The 20,730-nt window shown below is 64.0% G+C and overlaps 1 long non-coding RNA gene across 1 annotated transcript; it reads right to left on the minus strand.

The window, feature by feature from the left end:
* Nucleotides 1-4,266: 4,266 nt before the first annotated feature.
* Nucleotides 4,267-14,636, minus strand: LOC147598969 (uncharacterized). The gene is made up of 2 exons (XR_015260154.1): nt 14,457-14,636; nt 4,267-6,618 (listed from the first exon to the last, which is right to left on the minus strand). It is a non-coding gene; the product is annotated as an uncharacterized LOC147598969 (long non-coding RNA).
* Between the last annotated feature and the right edge of the window lie 6,094 nt (nt 14,637-20,730).

The following is a 20,730-nucleotide window of genomic DNA, read 5'->3' on the forward strand; positions in this document are numbered from 1 at the left end:
AGCCCAGCCTGGGAGCCAGGGAGGCCATGGGTGCCGGCCAGGCCGGCTGAGCCCTTTGGCGGCACAGGCACCCACATCCCCCCCACCCCGCGTGTGGGCTGGCAGCCACCCGCACGCTTGCACCCTCCTGCGTGACTCCTGGGGGGGGCATGCCTGCCCCCTCCCTCTCCCCTCCAGCTTCCCACGCACACGCTAATCCCCGCTGCGGCAGCGAGAGCAGAGCAGCTCAGCAAGAGCGGCTCAGCCCTGGTAGAGCCGGGTTTGTGGGCGCAGCTCCTGAGCTGGGGGTGATGAGAGCCCCCCAGGATCCCAAGGACACAATCCTGCCTGGATGGAGCTGCCCAAGCCCACATCCCAGTGTTTCCAGCACAGCTCTGGGGAGCTGGGGGGCTGCTCTCTGGAGCCAGGGAGGTGGGGGTGTGGGGGAGGGAGATGCACTGTGGAGGGCCCCTGGAAGGGCTGTGCAGAGCAGGCACGAGGAGGGGTGCGTGGGAGAGCCCCTGGGGATGCAGATGGACTCCGCTGCTCCTCTGCCTCTCTGGTGCATGTATGTGCGTGTGCGCACGCACTCTGGTCTCTCATCCCAGCGCTGCTGAGCTCTTTGGAAATCTGCGTATGCTAAAAGCCGTAATCCTGGAAGCCCTTCCCCAGCTCAGGGCTGTCTCGCCCTTGGCAGGAGATAAGCCAGGGTACTCCAGACAACCTTGGGGCCGAGCGCTGAGGCACAGTGGTACAGTGCTGCATTGCCCCGATGCTGAGCACGCACCCAGAGCTGGCATCCGGACATATTCATGCCATGCCAGCCTGTGGGAGCTTGGAGAAGGGCAGTGGGATTGCCACCCAGTGCTGTGGGTGCTGGTGAGAGCCGATGGGGTGCAGGCACACAGGTGCCAGCGGCCATCCAAGGGCTGCCACACCAGCACCCACCGCCCCCTTGCTTAAAATCACCCTGTTTCTCTTCAGGCCCTGGCAGCGGATGGCATTGCCCGGCCTCTGTGGGGGCCCTGTGCCCGAGGCCAGCGCAGGACACAGGGATTAGTTTTAAGCCGATTGCTGCTGCCCCTTAGGGAGGCGCTGAGATACTTGGCTGCAGTTCCCCGGGCGGCTGATGCAGTCACGGGGGGAGCGCGGCTGCTGTGGGGCTGGCACCGCACCCTGGCAGGGCAGGACAAAGTTTTTTTGCCCCTTCCCTAATCCGTTTGTTTTTGCCACCACAGCTCATAAGGGCTCATCACCCCGATGGCCTTGAGGAGTGAGGGTGACCAGCTCAGAGGCCTGGGGGGACACCTCCACCCTGGGTGCCCATGGGGATGAGCCTCCCTATGCTGGGGCAGGGATGGCTGCTCGGTGCTGGGGTTTGGCTTCCAGCACGGTGCCTCTCCCCTCTCTAGCTAGGCTGTAAGAGACCCCCAGTATTTTTTTGGAGGGGGTGTGACACCACACATGGCTCTGGGAGGAGATGGAGAGGAAGCAGGGAAGCACAAGCCGGCAGTCCCTGCGGGCAGAGGAGGATTTATGGCCACCAAATTTCTACAAAGACAATAACTGTGCAAGACTCTTGGAGAGGGTGGAGGGGGAAAAGCTGCCCAAAAAAGGGAGTGTGGCAACTCAGCCTCCCCGTCTGGGTGTTTTCCAGAGAGCAAGGAACATGGGGTGCTCGTCCTGCCGGGAATAAGGTAGGAATGAGCGTGTCTGCCTGTGAGCCCAGGGGAAGGAGGCCTGCTCTGCTGTTGCTGCCGCGTCCCGGCTCCCTCCTCCATGCCTGGGCGCGGGGCTGTGCCAGCGGGTGCTGCTCCCAGGTGGTGCCGGCTGACTCAGGGCAACACCCTTCCCGGCACGGCAGGCCTTGCCGCACAGCCAGCGGCGTGGGGCGGGCTGGTCCCGGGCCGGCAGTAGCGCTGAGCCGGTGGAGGCCGGGCTGTGCTGAGTGTCTGAGTGCTCCCCAGTGACCGTGCCAACGCCATCTCATCGGTGGGGAAGCTGAGGCAGGGAGCGTGCAACGCCTGTGACTGATGCCGGGGTGGCATCTTGCCGGAGGCAGCGTGACTCCCCTTGCTGTCCTTGGCATGGAGCGGCGTGGCTGCCCGCTCTGCTCCGCTCCGGCACTGCCCCACACCTGCTCTGCAGACCCTGGTGCTGCTCAGAGGCCTCGGCTGAGCCTCATGGAGGGACGAGGCTTCGCTCCCCCATCCCGTGTAGCCAGACAATCCTCACTTCAACCATCCTCATCCCAACCAACCTCACCCTGGCCATCCTGGGGCGGGTAGCAAAGCCCTGGCTGCGTTGTTCTCGAGGCAAGGGACAGCCCTCAGTTTCCCTCTCAGCCCTGCTTTGGTGACAAGGGGACTGGTGCTTCCTCGCAGTGGCTGGGACAGCTGGCACACAGGCAGGCTGGGGACAGGTCAGGAGTTCTCCAATTAAAGGGCTTTTTTTTGGTCAGAAATTGCCAATGTTGTCCAAACCTAAATCTCTCAGGGACAGAGTCAGCCTTAATAAATTTTCTGGCTAAAAGAAAAGGGGGAAAAGAAAGAAGGAAACAATCAACAATCTCTGCGTTGGCATTTCCTGAACTAAGTGCCGTATTTTTTTAATTTAGGGATGTGTGTGAGAGAGAGAGACATGACTTTCCATCTTGCACCAGCATGTCCTGTAACCCCCCCACCAACCAGAATCAAAACAAACTGCTTGGAAAGGGTTGAAACGAAGCAGTTGGAGCTGCAGCAAACCAACACTGCTGTCGTGGGGGTGAGGCTGGGTTTGGGCTCTGGCTTGTCATTCCCAGAGAGGTTCTGTGATTTCCACTTTTCCTCCTCGTGTGGGATGGGAAGGACTTTCCCCATCCCTGCCTTCTCCTTGGCTGGGTTTTGGGGGCCCCTCCAGGTGGGATGTCCTTGCCCTCCCAGCGCTGTCCTATCCAACCTGGCCATCCCAGGCACCCCAAACTCAACTGGGAACCTTGGGAAACCGAACGGCAACACCTCAGCGCCCCTTCCAGCTCCCCAGACGGGCTCCCAGCCCCCGGGCCCCGGCAGAGTGGGCAGCAGCACCAGCTGCACACAGCCATGGTTTGCCCGGCTCTTCCCTGCCAGCCGTGGAGAAGGGGCGCGGGCACGCGTGGGAAGGTGCCCGCGGGGAGGTGCCGGGCACGGGGAGCGCGGGCGATGCGCGGCCCTGCGTCAGCGGCGAGGCCCAGCGGGGCGGGCTGGGTGCTGCCGGCTGCGCCCCGCTGAGTCAGCGGGACGGGTGCGGGGGCGGTTAGCCCCGTGGCGTTTCGGGAACGGGCCGGGTGGGAACAGGGCTGCGTGACGCGCGGGGTGCGCCGTGCCAGCGGCGCGGTGCGACGGCTGCGCGGGCGGCACATGGCTGTCCCCGGGGACCGCCCCTGGCGTGGGTGTCTGTCCACCTTGCGGGTGGGTGGGTCTGGCTGCGTTTGGGGGATGGGGGTTGGTTGGAAGATGAGGGTCTCTCGCCTGTCCTGGCTGGGAGATGGGGACCGGCCCGGCCACTCCACGGTGTCCCCTGGCGCCCAGTGCTGCCCCTCGCCCCGCACGGTTCTTACCGGGGCGGGGGGGCTCAGCCACCGCTCAGCCGTGAGCAGCAACCGGCGTGACGGCAAGGGAGGGGTCCCTGTCCCCACGGCACCCACCCGCGACAGGCTCTGAATGCCCCGCATCCAAGGCTGGCACCGGGGCAGGCAGGAGGGGGGACACGGGGACAGCGCTGCGCGGGGCAGCAGGGACAGGGACGTGGGGACAGTTCTGCTACTGCGTGGGGTGAAGATGCGCGGAAGGTGGGCTGGCGGGAATGCTGGGTGCCCCCTGCCTCCGGGGCTGGCAGGGGTCCAGGGGTGAGCAGGGCGCGCAGGAAGGGGCGGGGCGCGGGGGGGCGCGGGGGGAGGGGGGGCCCAGCCTCCCTGCTGCAGCATGGGCTGCGCTGCCACCTGCCGCCCGCCCCCTGCCCCTGCAGCTGCCTGCTGTCCCTGCCTCCGCCTTCCCCCCCCCGCCCCTGGGGCTGCCTGCTCTCCTTGCCTGCCTCTGCCTTCCCCACCCCCCCGCCCCTGCGGCTGCCTGCTCTCTCCGCCTGCCTCTGCAGCCCTCCCGTGCCCCTGTGCCCCTGGGCAGCACCCCCCCCCCCCCCCCCCCCCCCACCCCGGGCTATGCTCCACAGGCGGCCCTGGTCCCCCCTTTCTATCCCAAACTGTGCTGGCGCCAGACCGTAGGTTCCCACCCGGCTCCCAGCCCCAAAGCACCGGCCAGGACAGAGTCACTCGGGAGCCGAGACCTTTATTGACCCCAGTGTGGCTGGGTGCAAGGCCATCTGCCCACAGCCGCATCCTCTTGCGGTGAGCAGTGACCCACGGGGACATCTGTCACCCACCGACATGGGGCAGCTGGGGCTGCCTGGGCTGGGTTGCCCACCTCCCCGTGTTTGGGGTACAAGGGAGCTCCCCCTCCCACTCACAGCCTCCCCTCAAGTGGCCCCGTACCTCAGTCACCGGCTCTTCCGCAGGCTGTGGCTCCTCACAGGACAGGCCATCTCCAGCCGCCAAGCCGTGGCCCCAAGAACAGTATTTCCAGGAATCCCCAATGTAGTGCCTAAGGGATTCCTGGGAAAACTGGACCCTGAGGGCACGGCAGACCTGGGCTCTCGGCCAGCCCTGTTCTGTCCTCATCGCCAGCTGGGCTCCACGTGTGGCTGATGAGAGGTACCAATGCCACGTCCCTGCTGTCCCCCTGCCACACAACAGTCCCACATTTCTGTGCAACCCCTCCCACAGATGCCCAGCACCAGGCTGGGGGGTCCCAAGCAGACACAGGGGTACCTCTGCTGCAAGGAGAAGCCTCCTCACCCCCCTTGCTCTCTCCAGGGATCTGGAGCTTTGGGGTGAGCCCTTTCCTGTAGCCAGGGGTCAGCCCTCCTTGTATCACTTGTCCTACCAGGTTTGGGGTCCCAGAGGTCTCCAGGGTGCACAATTCCTCCCTTCCCGAGCTACAGTGCTTCATCTCAGACTCCCAATTGACCAGAGATGCAGCACTGCACCTTGGGCTGGAAGACATGGAGGAGCCCACGGTCACGCTTGCTGCAGCTGGTGTGTGTCTGTGGGTCATGCCACGGCAAGGCCATGTGTCTGCCTGCACGCCTGGGTGCAGGCAAAGAGGTCTCCCCCCATCCAGAACCTTATGCCCACATCTCCAGCCACAGCATGATGGGAGGACAGACTTGGGCTTGGTAGCTCAGCGTGGCCGCAGGTCTGCAGGACAGACAGGGGGGATTTTGCCTCCAAATCCCTGTACACCCACCCCAAGAGCTGATGTGGAGCTGGGCAAGAGAATCAGAGTGACAGGAGCCCCCCAGGGCCCTGGGCTGGTACTCGGTGGGGCCAGGACACCCCAGGATGGTGTGGGGCCATGAGTATCACACAGCGCATCCCTCCCTGCCCTCTGCTCCTTCCCTGCCCTGGAGGATGAGGAGCGTGTGAAAGTTCCTGCTGTCCCTCCCCACCCTTGTCCCTGTCCCAGTCCCCGTCGGAGCAGAGTCTGCAGCTGGCCAGCACCTGTGGGAAGGCTTCAGCCTCGGCTTCCCAAGCTCAGACATCGACTTGAGCCATTCCCAGGGTGGCAGGGCTGAGGCCAGCCTTTCCCCTGGGCAAGGACCAGGGCCGGCGGGAGGGATGCCCCCCTGGACCCTCACGCTCGGATCTGGACAGGCTTCAGCCCATCCAGACCAAAGGGAGAGGATCCAGGGGGAAGCAGAAGGAGAGGGAGGATGGAGGGAGCGGCTGAGCCCAAAAATGTCTTTCGCAGGCAAACACTAACATCCTGAGCAGAGTCGAAACACAATAAACAGACCATCTATCACAGCCTCGTCCTACTGCCAGGCCCCGGCAGCCGCGGCGCTCCCAGCAGCCTGACGAGAAGCAGATGGCGCATCCCTGGCGTGAGCCCCTGCATCCGGCATCGGCCCCCCTGATTCGGGTGCACCCAGCTGGGAACTGCGGCAGAAACCACTCCATGCAACGTGCCGGGCTCCCCAGTCTGCCCCTGCTTCTTGGTAGGCAGGAGTGGGGAAAAGAGCCCCGTGGTGTCCCAAGTGTGCGGCATCCATCAGCTGGGAAAGAGGTTTGGGAACAGCCGTGGCCGACGTGGGGTCATCTCCATACCAGCCATGGCCAGGCCAGCCCTGAGCTCCGGCCAAGTGCGGGAACAGCCACAGGGACCCCGAGCCAAGGGAGGTGCCGCAGGGACCCTCCTGCCATCCTACGCCTTTGCAGAGCCTCAGCCCTGCTGCTGGCCCCACTGGGCAGCACCCCGGCCCTGCGCACACCCCCAGGAAGGGGCTGCCGTGCGTTCAGCCCGCAGCGATGTGCAGCACTGCAGCGATGTGCGGCACCGCAGTGTGCGTGGGGAGCCAAGCCCCCTTTGCACGGCTGGGCAGTGGGGAACAGGAGCAGCGTGTGGCTGCTTGTGCCCAGGGAAAGGGCGTGCGGTGGCACCATGCTGGCAGCGTGCTGGCAGGCCGGCTCTGCCCGTCTCTCGCCGCTGGCCGTGTTTCTGAGGCTGTACAGTCATCACGTGCCTTCGGCAGCTTCGATGTCCCCAGGGACTCCCACGGCTGAGCCTGTAAGACACAGAGGATGGCAGTCAGCGTGGTGGTGCAGAGCCGAGCGTGGACCGGAGCGGAGCCACAAGCTCTTGGGTCCTTTCCTGGGCAGTTGCTGTGGGGCTCCTTGGGTGCCCAGCACCCCACGGGACTGAGGACAGCAATGCCAACAGCTCCGTGTGCGCAAGAAACTCTGCGATAGCTACTCAAAGGCCTCCCTCTGGTTGCTTGAAGCCGTGTGTGCCTGAAGCCCAAGGGTGTGGGGCACGATCCTCTCTCCCATTAGTGGTTGCTGATGCCCAGGCACGCGAGGAGCCCTGCAGTGGGGCCTGGGGATGGCCCATGTCCTCTCCCTGCCACCATCCCAGCCTTGGTGAGAAAAGAAGGGACAGAGCCTTCTCTGCCACCACAACACAGGGCCAGGAGACCTCAGCTGCTGTCCCCGGGGTGGTGGTGGTGAGGGGAAGAAACGCCGAGAAAGGCTGGAGGAATGCGCCGGGCTGCACATCCCGCCGGCTTGGAGGCAAAACATATGCATCCATCCCTGCCAAGGGGAGGTCTTGAGGGGGAGCAAGGCACCCCTATCCTCCCTTTCATGTCCCCATCGCATGTCCCCAAGATGGGGCAAAAAAGTCAGCACTGTTGGGCCTGCCCTTTCCCCCTTGTCCCCACTCTCAGTTTTCTCTCGGTTTCCCGAGGAAAGGAGGCTGCCAACAGCATGCCATGTGGCCACCACCCTCTGCTCCCCAGCACTCATATTGCTGCTGGGGGGCCTCCATGTTGGGGGACACCAGTGTCCCCCGAGCAGTGCTTGCCAGGAGGAGAGCCACAGCCCCAGGTTGCTCATCGCCTCCCTCGCCTGAGTCCGAACACGCCGCGTGGCTTCAGAAGAAGAAACCAGAATAACAAATGGCTGGACTCATGGTCCTGCCGACGCTATGGGGACCACCAGCTGCCACCGCATTCCCCGGCCGAGACGCTTCGGAGGGTGCCCGACGCACTGCGTGCATGCTCAGGACAGACCCCCGGCTCCTTCCTTGGTCACACCAGCACCCCCTGGCATCGCCCTTGCTCCCACCCGCCGCTCACCTCCAGCCGTCGCCGCTGCCGCGCCGCTTCCCCCGCTTGCCCGCCCTGCCGCAGCGTGCTGGGAGGACGGGAGCTCTGAGCTGCCTCCCTGGCCGCGCTGGGCTGAGTCAGAGCTCGGCCCTCCCTGCAGTTACAACACAGTGCCCTTTCCCCTCTCCAGGCAGTCCGCCGCCACAGGAAATGTCCTTTTTTAATAGCAGTTGGGATTTGTTTCCTCCTTGAAATTCCCCAGCCCTGCGAGAGCAGCCACGAGGCCAGCCCTGTGCTTTTGAGGGAAGCCTGAACTCCCCGGCCAGGAGGGCTCTGCCACGAGAGCGGCTCCGGGCCACCCCGCTCTCTGGAGGAGGGTGGAAGGCACTGGATGATGCTCAGCCGTATGCGGGTGCCCTTTCCCCTCCTCCTGGCCCCCAAAAGCCTGATCTCCACCAGCCGTCGGCACTCCATCCTTCCCTAGCCGAGCTTTGATCCAGCCCTGATCATCAGCTACCCAAGCAGCTCTGATGCCACCTCCCGCTGGCTGAGGAACCCATTGCTGGGTGACACCAGGCAGGGTAAATCCTGCCCAAGGACCCTGCCCAGGTGTCCCCTCCCAGGTGGTGAGGGCTGAAATGATGGAGGGAAATCTGCTTTTGCTGGAAGGACTCACTCAACTCCACACAAATTCAAGAGACTGACCCCAGGGCAGCTTCTGCTGCCTGTTGGATGTCCCTCGCAGGCGGCGATCGCATGGGGATGCTGCTTGCTGTGACTTTGCATCACAAACTGGTGGCAGGACAATTCCAATGCTCCTTCCCACCGGGGCCTTCCAGCTCTCCCAGCATCTCCATCCCATTCCCCAGCATCTCCATCCTGTCCCCCAGCATCTCCATCGCATCCCCCGCGGATCATGGTGGCCTCCATGGAGGAGAGGTGCCTCCTCTCTCCCTTCCTCCCTCCCTCCCTCGCCAGCACTGTATTAAATCAAAGGTTTATGAGAAAATGGAGGGGCCAAGGGAGATCCTAATCTGGTCACAGGCTGATTAACCCTGAGTTCAGGCTGAGGTCCTGATGCTCAGCTATAAATAGCTCTGCCTTCCCTTTCCCATCCTCCTGCCGGGGCTGCGGCGTGCCTGCCCTTTTATGGTCAAAAAGGCAGATTTGGAGACTGAGCGGCCCCCATCTCCCATGCTGGGGGCGAGCCAAGGGGGCCCAGGGGGATGCTGCTCTTTCTCACTGGGTTTTGCTGGGATGAATTATAATGCCAAGAACAAAGGAGCAGGTCTGGGGGCCGAGAGCAGAGGATGGGTGCGGAGGGGAGAGCGCATCTGGTTTGTGCTCCTTTCTCCCGGGCAGGCGCCCGCTCTCCTGGTGCCAGAGCGAGGGAGAAATCGCCTAATTTGGTGTCTCTGCGGAGAGCTGGGCTCCTCCGCATCCTCCTGGCACAGGGTGGTGGCATGGTGAGGATGACGGGATGGAGCCCAGGGACCAACAAAGCCTCTGCCACCTCCGGGCTGCAAACGCAAGCTGACATCTCCCTGTTTGTCGCTGCGGGGCAGAGGGCTGATCTCGCTGTCCCTGCCTGGCCACTACTGTGCCCCATCCCGTGCAGAACCCACTGGTTCCTGCAAAGCTGCTGCTGCGATGAGAGGCTGAGACTCTCCAGCAATGCTAGAACCTGTCTTGGGGGTGAGAAAGAGCCTCCGGAGCAGCAGGAAGGGGATTGACTGCTGGAAGAAGCATGGCTGAGGAAGAGCCAAGGCACACAGCAGCCCAGTCATCGCCTTTCCCACGGCCTCAGCTCTTCCTCACTGCCCCCAGTCCACCAACCATCATCTCCCCATCCTTAGCTGGTTTCCTCCTCCCAAAGCTGCCTCCCCCTCCACAGGGCAGTGCCACTGGAAGGTGTTTTGGGGGAACAGGGAGCCGCTAGAGAGGGTTGGCTCCTGGTGTCCCCAGTGCTGGCCTGGGGGGCACACGGAGCGTGGGAGCGGGTACCAGCACCAGCCCTCCCGCTCTGTTTATACGTCACATTCCCGGTCCGGAGGAAGTGGTGTAGGGGTGAAGTCCCAGCGGGGACGGGCCATCACGTCACCGGCCTCCAGCCCTCGCTGGGAAGGGCTGGTGGGAACCCAGAGCACTGCGGGGAGAGCTCCCCACGGACACTGTTCCCAAGCAGCACGAGGGGGCTGCTCCAGCATCCTCCTTGCTCCCTGGGCTCTGCTCCTCACCCCGCTCCTGCACAGCTCCCAGCTGGAGCTGGCTGGAGGAGCTGGCAGAGGGGACGCTCCTCGGCATGGCGGGCATGCAGGAGCTCACAGGAGGCCAGGAAAGAGCCTGGAGCCAGAGCGGGCAAGGAGCGGTGAGGCTGCCTGTCCTCTCGTGGAGGCACAGCCATGGTGTGGCTGGAAGCTCATTGAGCTGCCGGCGCTCTTGGCTGCTTATCCGGGCTTTATCATCTCATCTCTGCTCCAGCAAGGGAGAGGGGGAGTGGGGGGGTGTGCAGCATCGCCTGGACATGAGAGGAGCCCAGTTAACAAATAACTTCCCCACAGGCCCCAGCTTTCCCAGCCCTGCCTGCTGCCTGCCTAGCCAAGCAGGAAAAGATGCTAAAAGCAAATGCCCTAAATGGGTCAAGCTCCCAGCGCGCAGGAGATGAGATGTGGAAAAAGATCGAGCACAAAAGTTACACAGGACTGACACTCAGGTGCTGTTTCCCTGCGGTGCCGGTCGATCCAGGCTCCCCCATGCCGGCAGACCTGCTGGTGGGGCGAGCACGGCAACTCCCCTGCTCAGGTGCAGCAGGGCTCATGGGGGCTGGAGGCGGGGAATGATAAAAATGAGATTTAAAAACTAAGGTTGAAAAGGGAGCGGGAGAAAAAGGAAGGGCAATTCTGCTATGAAGGATCCCAAGTAAAGGCCAGGCTGGAAGAGAGAGACATTGCCCTACGTACCAGTGCCCAGTGAGTCGGTCCCGCAGCGAGCACCAGGGTGACCTGTTGGCCACCACAGAACATCTGCCCCATGCACGGCACAGCAGGGCCCCATCCCCAGGCCCTGTCCGCCGCCGTCCCTTGTCCAAGAGAAGCTGCTGGTCCACCTCCCAGCAGAGCTCAGCCCAGGGAGAGGCAGTGCCGTCCTTCACCGCCCGGCCCTGGGTTGCCCACCATGACAGGGGTGTCCCTGTGGAGCAGGGGAGATGCACACCCTCCCAGCGGTCTCGGGGCGAAGACCTGGCTGCCTGCATGCCGCCAGCCAGCACCCACAGACCCTGCTGCCCCGGGATGGGAAAACTCCAGCATTGCCAGCACGTCCCACCTCCCTGCAGCCGCCGGGGAAGAGACTTAGAGCTGTCGCACCCCATCCCATCCCATCCCAGCCTCAGCTGGGGCCGAGCCCCCCGAGATTCACGGGGGGCAGATTGCCGGGGCAGATGGCACTGCCTGCTGCCCGGAGCGGGACAGTGCCCTGCAGGGCTGGCTGTGCCCCGGGCAGCCCCACCAGCACGTCACCTCCCGGCACGTCGACCGTTTCCTGCGGCTCCGGCACTGCACTGCACGGCACCATGCTTCCCTGCTCCAGCGACAGCAGGACAGGGAGGACGCTGGTGCTCAGCACCTCCTGCTTCAGTGTCTCACATCAAACAGAGCCTGGGCAGGCTGGCTGCCTCTCGCTCAGCTCAACTGGTTATGTGTTTGTGACCTGCCAGCAGCCCACAGCGTGCACCCAGTGCGGGCACAGGGCTGGCCCCAGCGGCTTGCCAGCCCTCCAGAGGCCCCCTCTCCATCCCCACAGGCAGTGTGACCAGCCCCAGCTTGTTCACCAGCACAAAGCAGCTTCGTCCCTCACCTCCACCCGGCAGCAGGAAGACGGTCGCTCGCAGCAAACGCCGCAGCCTGGTCCCGCTGCACCGGCACTACAATAGGGTGCTGCCATGCTGCTGTGCAGAGGCAGCTCTGCCCCGATGCCCCTGCTTCTCCCTGCCCCAGAACGGCACTGGCAGGGTCTCGCACAGCCACATCAGCTCCACGCTCAGCTCTGCCAGCTGGGCAGGCTGAGTGTGCAGCAGGGATTTGGCTGCTGCTGCCGGGAAGGGTCCCTGTCCGTCCCTGGGGCAGCCCAGGGCGTCCGCCAGCCCCTTTCCCTGCCCAGGACCAGGCATGGCAGCAGGGCTGAAACAAGCCCCGTGAACGTACATGGTCCCGGGCAGGCAAGGGGGTCCGGGGTTCCGGGTTCAGGAGCGGCGAGTACTCCCCCAGCACCCGCTGCCCTGCAGCCACAAGACGCGTTCTGGGCTCCATCCCCCTCGGTTGGAGCCTCCCCCCGTGCAGGATCTGCTCTGCTTGCCTCTGCGTGCTCCCAGCCAAGGTCAAAGGATGGTGAAACGGCTCCAGAGCTCAGATTTCCAGCCTCTTGCCTCATCGTTTGCTGCTAGACTCTGGCTCGCTTACAAAGATGAGCTTTTGCTGCTTCTGCCCTGCATGGGTTAAGGCGCTGGGGCCACCCCAGGGACCGCGCTGGGGTCCCCAGCCCAGCGCTCAGCCCCCTGCACTGCCTGTGCTCCTGCCTGCAGGATGCCTGTGCCACGCCACTGCCTATCACCTTCGCCAGGGCACGGTGGTGCCGGCTGGAGGCCAAGCGTGCCAAGGGCCGATGGTGTGGCTCATCGTGGCCCTGGTCACCAGGAGCCATGGCAGGCTGCGCCGCCAGGCCCCGGGCGCTGGCCTTCCCCACTCAGCCCCAGGAAAGGAGGAGCAGTGGGATGCCAGGGATGAGCAAAGGCAGGTTTGGCTGGGAGTGTGGAGGAACAAGTCTCGGAAAAGCCTGATCAGGAACAAGGCTTGTTCTCGGGTAGAAAAGGAGACCAAGAACAGGGAAGAAAAAAAAAAAAAAAAAAAAAAAAAAAGCCCTTAATCATCTCCAGACTGCCTCTTGACAAGCATGGAGGGAAATGCCACTCTATCCAGCAGCCACTCAGAGCTGCAGCCTGTCTAGACACAGCCTTCCCCAAATTCCTGCTGATAACTGCTTGGGAAATCTTTGGCGGAGGCGTCTGCCTATGTTTCTTGGAAATTAACTCCTCTCCCATCAGCTGGCAGCGGGGAAGCAATGGCGTTGCCCTTCGGCAGGGCACCCTGGCTGGTCCATGGAGGCTGGGGAGCCGGGGCAGGCACAGGCAGGGTAGCCTACAGGGACACTGCCACCGGGATGGGGACACAGGACTCACACCAGTGGCTCCCCATCCCCATGTGCAGCATCACAGTGCTGAGGTGCCACAACCTCCCCAGGGGCAGCCAGTGACAGCAGGAAGCCCTTGAGGTACAGCGGGATGGGGACACACTGGAACCATGGTGGCCATGGTTGCCCTGAGAGGTTACAGCCACTGTCCCTTCGCAGAGGGACACACAGCCCATACGGGAGCTCGCACCCCCAGGGACAGCATTGCGCCCTGGCTGGACCCACTGTCCTCATGCTGGACCCCAATGACAGCTGGTGCTTGTCCCTGTGATGGTGAGAGCTGCCCTGCAAAGGAAAGGGGACATGGCAGCTTGCTGCCACATGCCCGCTGTGCATGGTGTCCCCAGGTGACCTGTGGGAGGGGACAGTCCCTGCTGGCACCCTGGGAGCGGAGGGACAGTGCGGAGCCAGCTGTGACCCAAGCAAAGGCAGCACGGCGTCCTGCGAGGGACGGGGCAGGGAAGCGGTGTGACCTGGAGAGCCGTGGGGAGCCCTCGCAAGGCCTAAGCTCAAGACTGTCTAGGAACAAGCTGTGTCTGTCCCCTCACGCCATATGGGGCCAGCAGCCCTGCCATTGCCCCATATCCTCCCCACCCGCCCCACGGCCGGGCTGCGGCTCAGCCGCTGCCTCCCACAGGTCACCACGCTCGGTAGCCACTGCTGCAGCTCCAGGGGGATGGGGATGCAGCAACCATTCACCCAGCGAGCGACGGAGCCGAAGAAATGCCGGCGGCTGGGAGCACACCAGCGGTGCTGGCTGGGGGCCGCGGCCAGGGGGGCAGAGTGAGGCAGTGGCACAGGCTGGGCTGGCGTCGGGGTCCCAAGAGCTGTGCGCTGCGGGATGCTCTCGGTCAGCACGAGTGCACTGGCTAGGGTGGCTTTAGCACCCTGTAAGCCTCCGGCCTCACCCCCTCCCCAGCCTGTTTTCTCTACAAAGGGGCAGCATGGCCGGCCAGAGGAGCCAAGCGAGCGGCCCGTGGCCCCCGCTTGCCTCCGGCTTCCCGTCCTAGAGGTACACAGAGCAGAAAGCAATTCCTCCCCCAGCCCCAGAAAGCCCTTCCCTGCCTCCAAAAAGCTGGGCGAGCCCCACCAAAACCCTTTCCCAGGGCCAGGACGGAGCTGTAGGGACAAATTTTGGGGAACCTCTTTGCTCGGGATCACTTGGACCCAAGGTGGCTCTGGCCACTCCTCGGCAGCTCTGTGCTGAGCAGGTTTCCCCGCCGGCACCCTGTGGCCATGCTCCGCTCGCCTCCTGCCCTCCTGGGGCACAGTGTCCACAAACTTGGGGCAGGGGCACCCCTGCCCACCTCCCTGTGGCCGGCTGGGCTGAGCACCCCGTGACTGGCAGAGGGGGATGCTGGAGGAGCCATGCTTCCCCGGCCTCCTGCTTCCCCCTGCCTACCCCCGGGGCAGGCGCCGGGCAGAGCAGGAGCACCCACGCTGCCAGGGAGTCTCAGCACCAACCGCACCCCGTCCCCACCGCCCCACGCAGCCAGTCGTCCCGCGCACCCACCACACCCGCCCACCCGCTCCCTCCATTCACGGGCACCTACCTGCTGTCCCACGCCTGCGGTGGGCACCGTGGGGACGTGGGCACATGCTCGCCACCTCCTCCCGGCACATTATAACCCGCCTCTGGGACCCTGTCGCTGCCAGACGGGGTTTTTTAAGTGGCTGGCATGGGAGCCCTCCGCGAAAAACTCCTTCCAGGCTGCTCAGAAGCTGGAAAACCTTTTTCTTTTTACCTTATATGAGCTGCAGGAGGAGGCCAGGCTGCCGACGGGCACCGCTGTCAGGGGCGCCGAGGGGATCCATTGGCTGGGGTGCTGTCACGTGGACCCGCCGCCGCGACCCGCTGCCGCGCAGCCGAGTGTTGCTTTTACCCCCTAAGGAAGGGCTGCTTGACAATTTTCATATTTCTTCTAAATTTGGAGATTTCAGACAATGCTGGGAGGCTTGGCTCGGGATGCCAGAGGCCCATGTGGAAGTCATTAAGTCGGAGAGGGGGAGCGAGGGAAGGAGGGCTGGGGGGAGCAGGGGGGAGGAGAGCGGCCAGGGCTGCGCCGGCTGCCAGCGACGCGCCTGGGAACCCAGGCCATCCCGCCCGGAGAAAGTTGTTTGCAATAACTGACTTCCTCTCGGCCCCCGGACCGCGCACGGGGGAACGCGCATCCCACCGCCGGTGGGGCGGGGGTCCGGTGCGGCAGGCTGGCCGCACGGCCGGGGAACTGGAGCGGCGTTGGCGTTGGTCCCGCCAGCCAGGGGAAGGAAGCGGAGATGCTCCCTGGCCTGGCTAGAGGTGGCTTGTGATTCCCATTACTTTGAAAAACGCCATCTGGCCTGGGAAATAAGGCGTTTCAGCGGCCACGGGGCTCTCGCCGCGCTGCCCGTGCGTGCAGGGTGAGATCCCCGAGTGCCAGTGGGGGTAGGACACCCATGGGACGGTGGTGGTGGGGCCAGGGCTGCAGGGCTGCAGGCACATGGCACTTTTCCCTGGGTTTTAGCAGCACGGGGAGCCGGCGTGGGCGCTCCATCACTGCAGGGCTGCATCGTCCCCGGCCCCTCCCGGCCCCGCGTGGACCATGAGTCCATGTATGGCCTCCAGCCGGCACTGGGGCCCCATTAATGAGCAGCCAGTTGGCAGCTCGGGAGGGAAACACTCGGCATCAAATTGCCTTCGTCCTCCTGCGCTGGCCTTCAGCCCCCGGCACGGCACGGAAAGGGGTCACCTCTGCTCTGGACACGGCTGCCCTGCCCCTCGCCCCTCGTGGTGACAGCCCCTTTTGCAGGGCTGCTCTGCGCTCACCCGGGGCAGCGAGGCTGGCGGCGGAGCGTGGCTCCGAAGGAGGAGGGAGCGGCCGCTGCCGCATCCTCTGCAGCAAGGGATAGATGAGGGCAAGCCGAGGAGCAAGGGAGCGGCACCAACAGCTTCTCCCCTGGGTTTTCCCAGGTGGTCTCATTCCTGGGGCAGTGAAGGGCTGGGCTCTGGGGTCCCATCCCCTGGCTCGTGGGAAGGAGCGCGATCCTGAGCCATGCACAGGCACGGTGGTGACTGCTAAGCACTCCTGGTGCCCGGGGACGGGCATGCGGTGCCCCAGCCTCCATGAGGACAAATGTGGAGTAAAAGAGGAAAGGAGAGAGGTCCTGCCATCCCCAGACCCCCGAGCCTGGGAGCTGGGCACTGCCCCAAAGCCAGGAGCGGGGCCCCCCGCCATTGTGCCCAGCTTTGAACAGGGACAGCACGGATTACTCAGGGGGGCAGCGGGGAGCAAAACCAGCGCGGAGGAGTTGTCCCAGCAGCGGGGTTCAGCCGAGAGATGGGGCGAGCTGTCCGGGAGGTCGCTGCCCTGCCGGGTGCAGTAAAGCGGAAGCAGGGAACCGGGCTGTGCTTCTTGCACCGCTACACACGCGCTGACGCTCTCCCTCCACCCCAGGCTCCCTGCAGCAATGAACACCCTGGTCAGGCCATCACAAAACAGGCAAACGTAGGAACGGCCGCGTGCCCAGCCCTGCTCCCTGCCCCACGATGGGGACCGCAGGGCTGCCAGGCCACTGCCGCCCAGCACGGGTCAGGACAAGGTGCGAGAAACCACAGCCCTGGGAATGCTCAGCATCTACCAGGAGAGCGGGGCCGTGCCCGGACCTGGGGGAGAGAGGCAGCTGATGTCCCTGAGGAGCCAGAGCCACCATCGAGGTACCTGGCCAGGAACACAAAGGGGCTGCTGGCAGCAGACTGGGGGAAAAAACCCTGCCTGTTTCCATCCCTGCACACACACAGGTCCCGTGGCCCCGTGGCAGGATGAGCCTTGATCTCGCCACGGCCCAGGAGCAGCCGGTCCCAGCCCTGCAGTCAGCGGGGCGCAGGGCCGAGCCCGGGCAAGGCTGGGTGTGCGAAGGGAGCACAGCCCTGCCGCTTGCCACCCCGCAGCGTGGCCGTCCCCTCCCTCCGCTGTGGATAAGCCTTGGTGTACGGCCCAGAACTGGGACAGCACGCGTGGCACGTCCCTGGGACACTCTGGGGCTCCTCCCTGGGCACAGAGCCCTCCCATCTGCATCTGACCCCCATACCCCTCATTGTGTCGCTCACCCCATCCCCACGGGTACCAAGCTCATCCCCGTCCTGTGCCCTGGGGACCCCAGAGCCTCCCCAGGAGCCAGCGCAGCGCCGGCATCTCCGGGTCCCTCTCCCCTCTGCCGAGCCGCGCAGCCCCTGCTTTCGGTGGGCTGGCTTCAAGTGAAGCACAACTAACTGCTGCCATTAAACAAAGCCTATAATTAGAAACCAGGTTTCCTAAATGAAGTGAAAAATGTAACGTTAGCCTCTGTTTGTTCGCTGGATGCTGCTCCCTTGTTCCATGACCCAGAGGGGTCGTGCCCTGTGGTTTCTGAGAAGCCTTAATAAGGTAATGTTTAGGAGGTTACTATCTTTACAACTCTTGTCTTATTACAACTGCATAAGAAAAACATTTGGGGCAAAGCAGGATTCCTCGGCACGGCTTTGTTTTTGTTACTCCTTCACTAAGATGCTGCCCAGCAATCCCTCCTCGTGGCAGATTCAGTTTCAGCATCTCCACAAAAGTGATTTTTTTTTTTCCCACCCCACGCTGACCTCCAGCCCCCTTGGCTGGGCATGAGGGCGTGGGTGGTCCCGGGTGGCCGGGACAGCCCTGCTCCCGTCCCGGGCAGGCGGCGAGGGGATCGCTGGCTGCCGGCCGCGCCCGGGGCCATGCTGCAGGGCAGCGATGGAGCGGGACCCCCGGGCAGGCTCTGTGGGGCTGCTCCCTCCTTCCCAAGACCCTGGGGAGCAATAAGAGAAACCCCTGTCCCGCGAGCCCTGCTAATGTCCAACACATCGCATTTACAGCCTTTTCATCTGCTGCCCGACAGCAGGGGGGCTGTGGAGGGTAGGTGGGTGTTTTCAGCCCGTGTGTTATTACACCCGAGAGCAGGCAGCCCCTGCCTCCCTGGCCCCTGTGCGTGCACCGTCTCGGTCGCAGGGGCAGGACGGCGTGATTAATGGGCGAGCTGGGCTGGAGCAGCTCTGAAGGTGACCTTCAGAACTGGCCCGTGCTGCTTTGTAAATCCCTGCCCTGCACGGACTGCCGGAAACTGCAGCGGGAAGGAGCAGGGGATGGGGACCAGGGCAGGAGACTTTCTGCCCTGGCTTCCACCGACCAGTTTCCTCCTGGTGATGACACCCCAGGAGCTCAGGGGTCCCTGCGTGTGCTGCAGCAGCCCCATGCCCACGGCTGCGGAGAGGAGAGGTTTGACTTGAGCATGACCCACCATGGCAGACGTCAGTTCCACCACCGAGCTTTCCATTCACCTCCGCCCTCCGGCTCGCCCTGGGAAACTGGGAACTTGGATGCCTGCCTGGAAGCAAAAGCCACCAAAGCCCTAAAAATAAGAGGCTTTCTCCTCGCAGACCTGAAGGGCATCGCTGCCCTGGGAGCAAGTCCCTGGGAGCTCCCTCCAGCCCCGTGGCCTTGCAGGGAGGGCAGCAGGGACGGCTCTGGGCTGCTCCGTGTGCCCTGCGTGGGGCTGGAGGGCCAGCCCTTTCCGTGGCCAGGAGCCGGGATGAGTAGGGCATCCTGGCAGGACCATGTCTTACCTTTGCAATCCAGGACAAAACGCAGCCACTCCTCCAAGGTGCTCAGGGGCTGGTGTCCGACCACCGTGTTCACTGGCTTAGGCTGCGGGGGGGGAAGCAAAACTGAATTATTTGGAAACCCAACATTGCCCACCCATATTCTGTGCTGGTGGGCAGCAGGCACAGCCGGTACGGGCTGAGCCCCGGAGCCCAAAGGGCTGGGGAAGGCGAGAGGGCGAGCACGGGGGACATGGGGGGAGCAGGATGTGGGGCCATCAGGCTTGAGGGGACCCGTGTCCAGGTGGTGCCTCGGCAGTCCCGGCAGCCTCCCTGCCCAGAGGAGACCACGGCTCTGCCCTGCTCCATCCTACGGCGAGCTGGGGCTGCCCTGCACAGAGCACCCAGAGGGTGGTCACTGGGACAAGGGTCTGCCCCTGCCGTGCCCTCACACAAGTCCCCTCGTCCCCCTCACTGCTGCTGTGGGGCCAGCCGGACACGGGGCAGCCGGAGCGGGGAGCTGCCGGAGCAGTGACCTGCACCGCACCGGGCACTGTGCCGGGCAGGGGCGGAAGGAAGCGGGTGTTTCCAGCAAGGGGAGCGGGAGAGCAGGCTTTTTCCATCAGGTGCTCTGTCTCCAGGAGTAGAAAGTAAAAGAAAACAAAAGGCAGGAGAGGATCAGGGCAGGAGGAACCTGTGTGTCTGGATCATGTAACCAGCGACGTGCTGTAAACGCTGGGCGGCTGATGGATGTGCCGGCGGGGCCGCGGAAGGATGTGCCGGACACGCACTGTGGCTCCCACCCCGCCATCCCGGCGCTGCCGGCAGCCGCTCTCCCGATGCCTCTGGCCCCCTGTAAGCCTCTTGTCTGGGGATGGACAGGCTGGGGTGCTGCTGGCCCCACGGCTGCCGGCCCCAAAGGACAACCCTGCACAGCTCTGCCTCCCGACGCCAAAGCCTGGCTGTTATCTCACGCGTGCGCTCCGAAGGGCGTGATTTACAGCCAGCCCGGAGCATCGTCCAGCTCCCCGCCCGGGGAGGCAGAAGGGCTGCTGAGACAGCCGGATTAGGGCTGTATAAATAATACTGTCCTGTGATGTGCAACCCAGGCACAGCGAGACCCCGGGCTGCTGACAGCTCACCCAGCCCCTCGCACCGCCATCACCGCCACCTCTCCTGCCCTCAGCACCCCAGCACTTCGGGGCAGCACCCAGCTCAGCCCCCGCATAGGGCGATGCCCCTTCCATCCCACGGGAAAACCCTTCCCGCCAGGGTGGGGACTCCGGGGACATTGCCGGTGTCAAGGGGGCGTGGGAGGGGATGGGTCCCTGACCCACAATGGCTTCCCCAGGGGAGGGCACCCACCCTGGGGGAGGGCACCCACCCTACTCCACAGCAGCAACAAATTCCTGGCTGCCCTTGCCAGCGGAACCATGGCTCTGTGTTTATGCAGCGGCAGGAGCCAGCAGAATTAAGCACTTTTTGTTTTTCCCTTTTTTGAGAATGGGGAGTTTTAATTCCCACCAAACAATGTTCTTTTTCCAGCAAGCTTAAAATAAGCCTTTTTGGCCCAGGCATTTCTGGAGCCGCGTGCGCGCTGAGCGGGCCTTTGTGCAAATATGGACGTGAGCACCGCGCCGCCGACTCAGCCCGGTTCTACCTGCCAGGGGGTGGTGGGGGGATGTGGGAGGAATCCGTGCTGGCCCCCCCATGCTGGTGGCCCCGGCCCCAGCCCTCCTTCCCACCGCGGCGCGGGGCTGGCTCTGGCAAGGCCAGCTCGTTTGATGAACGGAAAATGTTGCTCACACAGAGACAGAAGGTGCCGTGGCCATGCCGGAGCCTCGCGCCGGCCCGGGCCGCCTGGCCCATGGGTGGGTGCGTGCTCAGGTGCACTGGGGTCTCACAAACCACACAGACGATCTGGGCTTGGGAGAAGCGACCATGCCCTGCAGCGTGGCACCAGCAGTGATGCTGCCCACCACCCGCCATGAGTGGAGGGGACATGGACCCCACACCAGCGGCTCCTGCCCCAGCAGGGACATTCCTGCTTATGAAAAAAGGCAAAGATCTATTTTCTGTCAGCATGGGAACTGTGGTCTGATTCTCCCCATCCCCTCACCTGTGGCCCCCATCGTGTGCTCTGCCACACGCTCCTTGGCCGGCGCATCGCTCCCAATGAACTTGGCATGGCTGCCCTGCATCCCTCTACCCCAGGAGCTCGGGCTCGGCTGGGGGCAGGG

This window comes from Chlamydotis macqueenii, chromosome 14 (assembly GCF_036417535.1).
Source record: "Chlamydotis macqueenii isolate bChlMac1 chromosome 14, bChlMac1.mat, whole genome shotgun sequence".
Taxonomy (NCBI): domain Eukaryota; kingdom Metazoa; phylum Chordata; class Aves; order Otidiformes; family Otididae; genus Chlamydotis; species Chlamydotis macqueenii.